A 9,258-nucleotide genomic window follows, 5' to 3' on the forward strand; every position below is an offset into this window, starting at 1 on the left:
GGGACAGACTCGATCGTCACGCCGGAAATAGGAAGACGGTCCGGTTGTTGTTTAAATATTATATTTCTACATTTATATATGACTCAGTAAAGCCCTGCCATTCGGTTCTATTTATTTAATGAATCATAATGCGATCGTAGCCTATTATTCAGCAAGCTATTTATGTTTATAAAATATAAATATATATTTATATTTATGTTTGAGATATCAACCACTGGTTGATGACCATAATGTTTGTATAAACTGTAGGTAATAACTGGTAAAATGTACACATAGGTCATAAAAACCATAATGATATTTACACTTAAATATTTTCTTCTCATCCATGTTAACGTGAGCGAAAGCTCCTCCCATTCGTTGTCTGATTGGCCTTTCGCAAATTCGCAAGGATTCCTGGGTAGTTAAAGTGCGTGAAGCCTGCATCTATGCGGGCTTCGCGGAAGACCGCTTCAAGGGTACAAAGGGGGTGCTGCTGAGCACACTTCAGAGCGTTAACATGATGAATGGGACGGCCTACGGACTCGTAGACTCAGCGACCACGCGCAATTTAAGTCCACGAGACCGAAAGTCCACATCAAGTGCGCCATTTGGGACAGGGCCAATATGGGATCTGACGCGCCAAGGGAACGACACTCATTTTGTCTGTTATTATTTCCCAGGTAAAATAAGATACACTTTAAACATTCTTCTGACTGTTCATATATGACGATGGGAAGTTTTAAGCAAGTAATTGTGAAGTGTTTTGACTTTTGAGTAACTTTATCATGTTCTAATGTGTTTACGAATTTAAAGGTACAATATGTAAAAACTTTGTAATAAAATATCCAAAAATCACTTGCACAATGTGATATATTTCCTGCAGTTGTGTACTTACAATCTCCAAAAAGTCTTCAAAGATTTTTTATTTCAAAGAAATTCCAATTTTAAATAATGGCCCGTCCTGGAAAAAAATGTTGCCTGTCAATGACACAATATCCGCGATATCCTCGGTTTCCGCTCGTACTGCCATAGCCATGACGTAACCATGGCGACATAAACATAACGTTTATTTCGTTTTCTTGTTCTTTTCGTGTTCTTATTTCGTTCAAACATTATGGACAGGGATGGAAATTAAAAAATGTGTCCACCGGCCACTGTGGCTGGTGGATTTCAAAATCTACCTGCCACTCAATGTTTTTACCAGCCACTTTTTTGTTTTTAAATCGACAATGTGTAACTCCATGTGAAAATTGATATTAGAAGATCTACAATACTTAAAGGCCGTGTTGCAGGTTTTTTTTTTCAACAAATTTGTGCAATTTGCTTGTTGGTAATAAACATTTAAACTGTTATCCATTGTATTTTATGTTGTTGGGTATCACAAAACGGAATATAATACGAAAAACTAGGTACCATCTTACAGCGGCAACGATTCTCCTTTCCGCCACAACGCATTGCATGACGTCACCTTGGGGAGAGAGTTTACCAAAGCCCGCCTTGAGAGCGTTGAGCGTGACTAGAGAGACGAGTAGTGGACGAGAGTATTCAGATAGCGCAGATAAGACTTTGTGAAACAGTAAACAAACAACATACTCGTGCGTGCTGGCTTGAAGGGGACCATGTTCCTGCCTGAGATGTGTGTATGCTTTCTTCAGCACAAACAGATTCAGGCAGCGTGCATTCAGCATTCAGTCACATCTGGTCGCGGGGTGAGCTCCTTGACCAGCGACCAGAACGCACTCACTGCCCTACAGCACAAGCTTTCCAACGCAGTTTCCACAGGACGGCACCGCCCGCGCGAGCACCTGCCAAACACCGCGACAGACACGCGGCGGCTACGTTTGCAACAACATTTTCACCGGAGGACGAGAAACGCTTAGAAACGCCAATATAGCTAGCACGATGCCTTCTATTTCTAGATGACAAAGACAAAGTTTACCAGTACTATGACAAAGGTTACCGGTACTTATCTGAACTAACGTCATGATCACCGCCACTATAAAGAAAACGTTGATTTTTCACTCGGTGCTATTCAATGACAGTAAAAAATTAAAGCTGCAAGCAGCGATGAAAGGGCCCTCGCACCCGTGCCACCGCCACCCGGGGGCTTTAGGAAGACAGAGCACGGTGGGCAATGTGCATTTAAGTAGGTAAAAATAGGAGGAGTATGTCAAAGTCAGTTACAAAAATGTCCTTCATTATGGGGATAATAACATGCGTTATCACTCAGATAAGTGTTGCTAGCATGCTTTAACATGTTTCTAGCATGTTTAGAACGCAATGGCATATTAAATATGTCGCTAGTAATGCATCACAGTGTAAAACGTGTCACTTCCTGTCGACGGTAGGTGGCGCTATTACTTTAACTTAAAATTGTCATGTAGATGTGTTCAGGGCAGGACTCTTATCAAACGTGTGAAGTTTGGGGCAGATTGGACATTGCCTTCTTCAGTCACACCAACTTCCTGTTTCATTGCATTAGCGTGCTTTAGCACTTAGCTAAGAATTCCTAGCATGTTTTAACATGTTTCTAACATGTATATAACTCAATGGCATACTTAATATGTTGCTAGTACTGCATCACACTGTTAAACATGTCACTTCCTGTTGCCAGTAGGTGGCGCTATTACTATAACTGAAAAGTGTCATGTAGATGTGTTCAGGGCAGGACTCTTATCAACCGTGTGAAGTTTGGGGCAGATTGAACATCCAATGCCTGAGTTACAGCAAATTCTTATTTAATTGCAGTAATAGCATGCGTTAGCACTTAGCTAATGTTTGCTAGCATGTTTTAGCATGTTTCTAGTATGTTGTTAACATGTTTAGCACTTGCTGGCAATTTTTTATATGTTATTAGGAGTCCAAAACAGTGTTAAACATGTCACTTCCTGTTGCCAGCAGGTGGCGCTATGACTGTAACTGAATTTGAGCATGGTCATGTGTTCAGGACAGAACTCTTATCAACCGTGTGAAGTTTGGGGCAGATTGGACATTGTTTGCCTGAGTTACAGCAACTTCCTGTTTCATGGCGAAACATCAAAATTTGTCAGGCCGCCGAGGACACGCCCTTCGACGAAAACTCTAGATCTTCGCAATTTAACGTCGCAAAGGCCTTAAGATTACACTTACCAAATTTGAAGATGATCAGATTAAAACTGTAGGAGGAGTTCGTTAAAGTACGAGGCCTGAAAATGGCAAAAACTGCACAAAAATCAGAGAGGAAGTTCAAAATGGCTGACTTCCTGTTGTGTTTAAGGCTATGCTCCAAGAGACTTTTTTGTAGGTATTGGGTCATTACATGTATGTACCGAATTTCGTACACATACGTGAAACGTAGCGGGAGGCGCACTCCGTTGAACCTTTATAGGTGGCGCTATCGAGCCATTTTACCCCGCCCAATTCTGAAACGCATATCAGATGTCAATTTTCGCCAGTTCTGACGCGTGTGCAAATTTTCGTGAGTTTTCGTGCATGTTTAGGCCCTCAAAAATGTGATTAAATGCGGAAAATAATAATAATTAAAGCTGCAAGCAGCGATGAAAGGGCCCTCGCACCCGTGCCACCGCCACCCGGTGGCTTTAGGAAGACAGAGCACGGTGGGCAATGTGCATTTAAGTAGGTAAAAATAGGAGTAGTATGTCAAAGTCAGTTACAAAAATGTCCTTTATCATGGGTATAATAGCATGCGTTATCACTCAGATAAGTGTTGCTAGCATGTTTTAGCATGTTTCTAGCATGTTTAGAACTCAATGGCATATTAAATATGTCGCTAGCAATGCATCACAGTTTAAAACGTGTCACTTCCTGTCGACAGTAGGTGGCGCTATTACTTTAACTTAAAATTGTCATGTAGATGTGTTCAGGGCAGGACTCTTATCAAACATGTGAAGTTTGGGGCAGATTGGACATTGTCTTCTTCAGTAACAATAACTTCCCGTTTCATTGCATTAGCATGCTTTAGCACTTAGCTAAGAATTGCTAGCATGTTTTAACAGGTTTCTAACATGTTTATTACTCAATGGCATATTTAATATGTTGCTAGTACTGCATCACAGTGTTAACCATGTCACTTCCTGTTGCCAGTAGGTGGCGCTATTACTATAACTGAAAAGTGTCATGTAGATGTGTTCAGGGCAGAACTCTTATCAAACGTGTGAAATTGGGGCAAATTGAACATTCAATGCCTGACAGCAAATTCCTATTTAATTGCAGGAATAGCATGCTTTAGCACTTAGCTAATGTTTGTTAGCATGTTTTAGCATGGTTCCCGTGTGTTGTTAACATGTTCAGCACTTGCTGGCAATTTTTTATATGTTATTAGGAGTCCAAAATGGTGTTAAACATGACACTTCCTGTTGCCAGCAGGTGGCGCTATTACTCTAACTGATTATTCTCATGTAGATGTGTTCAGGGCAGGACTCTTATCAAACCTGTGAAGTTTGGGGCAGATTGGACATTGCCTACTTGAGTAACAACAACTTCCTGTTTCATTGCATTAGCATGCTTTAGCACTTAGCTAAGAATTGCTAGCATGTTTTAACATGTTTCTAACATGTTTATAACTCAATGGTTTATTTAATATGTTGCTAGTACAGCATCACAGTGTTAAACATGTCACTTCCTGTTGCCAATAGGTGGCGCTATTACTATAACTGAATATTCTCATGTAAATGTGTTCAGGACAGAACTCTTATCAAACGTGTGAAGTTTGGGGCAGATTGGGCATTCAATGCCTGAGTTACAGCAAATTCCTATTTAATTGCAGTAATAGCATGCTTTAGCACTTAGCTAATGTTTGCTAGCATGTTTTAGCATGTTTCTAGTATGGTGTTAACATGTTTAGCACTTGCTGGCAATTTTGTATATGTTAATTAGGAGTCCAAAACGGTGTTAAACATGTCACTTCCTGTTGCCAGCAGGTGGCGCTATGACTGTAACTGAATTTGAGCATGGTCATGTGTTCAGGACAGAACGCTTATCAAACGTGTGAAGTTTGGGGCAGATTGGACATTGTTTGCCTTAGTTACAGCAACTTCCTGTTTCATGGCGAAACATCAAAATTTGTCAGGCCGCCGAGGACACGCCCTTCGACGAAAACTCTAGATCTTCGCAATTTAACGTCGCAAAGGCCTTAAGATTACACTCACCAAATTTGAAGATGATCAGATTAAAACTGTAGGAGGAGTTCGTTAAAGTACGAGGCCTGAAAATGCCAAAAACTGCACAAAAATCAGAGAGGAAGTTCAAAATGGCTGACTTCCTGTTGTGTTTAAGGCTATGCTCCAAGAGACTTTTTTGTAGGTATTGGGTCATTACATGTATGTACCGAATTTCGTACACGTACGTGAAACGTAGCGGGAGGCGCACTCCGTTGAACCTTTATAGGTGGCGCTATCGAGCCATTTTACCCCGCCCAATTCTGAAACGCATATCAGATGTCAATTTTCGCCAGTTCTGACGCGTGTGCAAATTTTCGTGAGTTTTCGTGCATGTTTAGGCCCTCAAAAATGCGATCAAATGCGGAAAATAATAATAATAATAATAATAATAATAATAAACAGAGCAATTCCAATAGTGTCCTCGCACCATCGGTGCTCGGGCCCTAATAATAATAATAATAATAATAAACAGAGCAATTCCAATAGTGTCCTCGCACCATCGGTGCTCGGGCCCTAAATATGTGTCGTTATCTCATTGCTGCGTTGCTAAATGATAGCAACTCACCAGGACACTTCACCAACTCTCCACTCATTCTCCTCGGACCATGCATTTCATCGGCTTTGACGGCCATCAGGCTACCTTTCCTCCACGTCTCCCCAACGCGACGTCATCACCGAATTGCGTGAAAAAAACCGTTGATACCAAAAACGTAAAAAAATGGTATTTAAGACCATTTTTGAGACATTTTAAAAATGATATACATATCTTGAGTGATTTATGTACCCATTAATCGACAGTGGTGGTTAACCTGCAACATGGCCTTTAAGCAGTTTATTTAATCACAAGTTTCAATGAAACACTGACACTTTTTCTTTCTATCTTATACATTCACAAACCAATATAGATTTAATTAAATGAGTAGGGCAGATTAAACAAAAAACTAACAATCCTCCACCCATCCTCCCCACTCCCAGTACAATTTACTCCTGCTCATCAGAATCAGATTCTGAAGTTTCACGACGACATAACGAGCAGTGCATTGTTAGATTGGTCTCGTCATAAACTAACCAATCGAGGGACTCTCCGTTGTCTGCTTTCCTCCATCCTTCTTTAAAAAAAAGTTTTTTTATTTTTGCCGCTTTGTCCACGGGCTCCTCCTGAGATGTTTTCTCTGCGGACCTCTTAACACCTGCGATGTAACGCCACATTATTTTTGAAGGTGCGCCACTTGTTGCGCGTCTGCAGGGCAGGAAGATAGTGCCTGATAAATGTCCTCCAGAATTGGTCGGCAAGGACCTGTGTATGCCTCCAACGGCGGCGACTCAACAGCTCGGATTCCGGATACAACACCTGGGGCAGCGATGGGTCGGGCCGTCCCATCACAAGCAGATTGGGGGTTACTGGGTCAGGGTCCGCGACGTCACTGGATACATACCCCAAGGGCTTAGAGTTTAGGATACCCTCTATCTCGATCAGGACCGTGCGCAGGACTTCTTCTGTCACAGTCTGCATCTGGATCGTAGCATACAGGCCAGCTTTGATAGATTTAATTTCCCTCTCCCAGGAACCACCAAAGTGAGGCGCACTTGGATGGTTGAATCTGAACTTGATCTGATGTTTGGCCAGTTCTGCCTGTAAAGTGGGGTGCAGTGCCTTGAAGGACTCGTGGATTTCCTTCTCACCTCCTCTGAAATTTGTGCCCTGATCCGACAGAAGCTCCGCTGGTTTTCCCCTGCGTGAGATGAATCTGCGGAGGGCCATCAAGAAGGAATCCTGGTCTAGACTAGTCAGAACGTCTATGTAGACAGCTCGGGTAGTAAGGCACTTAAATAAGATACCCCAACGCTTCTCATTACGCTGTCCGATTCTAACTATGAAAGGCCCGAAACAATCCGTTCCTGTAGAGAAGAAAGGTGGTTTCATCAACCGAAGGCGGGCGAGAGGTAAGTCTGCCATTTGTGGCACTACAGGCTTCGCTCTCCATCTCCGACAATCAGTACTGGTGCCGCTTCACAGCTTCAGGCGCAAGAATGCTGGGCCGTGGTTCCACCGGCTCTCCCCAGCCAGCTCCCTTAGGGTCTTCCCGCGCGTAATGTCATCTGCGGGATTGTTTGCAGAATCCACGTACCTCCATCTCAGCGACTCTGGTACCTACAAACACCTTAAACCTGCAAGATTCTGACTGAAGCCAAGTAAGAACTGTGGTGGAGTCTGTCCAGAGCACCACTTCATGAAGTACCAGGGTGAGTTCACGCCGCAACAGCACTGCTAGCTGAGCTCCAGTCACTGCTTCACATAGCTCCAATCGCGGTATCGACTGTTGGCGCTTGGGGGCCACTCTCGACCGTGCAGTCAGAAAGGCCACCTCCACCTTACCACCTGAACTCTCCGTACAAAGGTACGGAACTGAACCGTAAGCTTTCTCAGATGCGTCACAGAATATGTGGAGGCTCCTGACAGAACTTGGGTGATCCAGAGGGGGGCTTGAGTAGCATCGTGGCAAGACAATCTCTGGAAGGTGTTGCAGCTCATTCTCCCAAGTTCGCCAGGCCTTGAGGGCGTCATCTGGCAGCGACGGGTCATCCCACTCTCTCTCTTTATTCCATAGGTGCTGCACAATGATTTTGGCTCGCGTGGCGAAGGGAACAAGGAAGCCAAGCGGATCAAAAAGCCGTGCCAGTGTACTATAAATATTCCTCATAGTCGGTGTGGGAAGGTCAGTGTGGCTGCACTTGTATGCCAGAGTGTCTGAGGCGCAAAGCCATCGGAGTCCAAGTGCGAGCTCCTGTGGATCCTCCATAGACTCTGTGAGCCATAACTCGCTGCTCTGGGATCTTGCCCCTTTTGGAAGGTGACTGATAACTTCTGGGACATTACTAGTCCACTGACGCAGCTCAAACCCTCCTGAGGCTAACAACATCTTCAATTTGTCAACCAGCTGTCTGGCTGCTGTAGGGGAGGCTCCGCAGACTCGCCAGTACAGCATCTTTGGAGGTGTGGAGACAGGGCATGTTCTTTACACGAAGCAAGGGGGTGGCGTAGCGGAGCTCTCTGAATCCTGTAAGTCTTTTGGGGGTGTCTGGCAGGAGAAATCGAGAAGGAGACAGACATACCCTGTAGAACTCTAAGATTCTGGCGCACAGTCCTTAAAGCAAGGTTATCTGGCTCCCCTTTAAGTTTAAGCTCTTTAGCAGCGGCTGGAAGTAGCATAGTCCTCTCTGACCCGTCATCCAGTATCGCGAAGGTCTCCATGGCCCGCTCTCCATTATGTAGCACAACCTTTGTCACCTTCAGGAGCACCTGACTGCAGCCGGACTGCCTATCCAGGTAGAGAACTTCATTGGCAGTGCTCACTAGGCAGGATGTGTTCTCTGTAGCTGGTGTCTATGGTTAAGGTCTGGCTGTGGCTGGCCTAATGTTAAGGTCGTGGAGAGCTTCCAGATGCCTGCCATCACAATTCTTGCACCTGGCCTTTAGTTTGCACTGTGCGGCCTGGTGACAGCAACCATAGCGCCAACACCGCCTGTTTCTCTTGACCCAATCTCTCCGCTGCTCAGTTGTTAGCTGGCTGAGCATCATCTCTAGCGAGTATAATTCAGCAGTTGCGGGTAGTTCGGTAGAATTAATCCTTTTTCCTTTATATCCGCGGGCCTCGCGTGTGATATCTGTCTATTATTAGCAATCGCGATCTTCATACCACTGTAATGTTAAAAAACATGAAGGATTTCACTCATTTATTAACATTATTAGATCCATCAGCTCGACAGCAAGTTCCAGCATTCAGCTCGTCACTGCGTCATCAACCTACGCCTGTGTTACTGTAAGAGGCTAGCGGCCCCTAGCGGCGAAAAACAATTAGATAGTGTATATACAGCATTGTTGTGATGTTTGAGCGCATTGGCAATGCAAGGTTGCTTGTTATTTTTGTGTTTTAATTGAGTTAAGTATATCTGTTGCTTTAACTATTCAATCGCCATTTTGAGTGCTTTGCGCATGCACGCTTAATGTGTGACACGAGGCAATATGAGGGTGAAGTGGTGTATGTAGAACGGCGTTAGGGTTTTAGATGTATTATTAGTTGATGTATTTCTCTTATTATGTGCTTTGAGCAACACATTT

Source organism: Phoxinus phoxinus (assembly GCF_949152265.1).
Source record: "Phoxinus phoxinus genome assembly, chromosome: 14".
Taxonomy (NCBI): domain Eukaryota; kingdom Metazoa; phylum Chordata; class Actinopteri; order Cypriniformes; family Leuciscidae; genus Phoxinus; species Phoxinus phoxinus.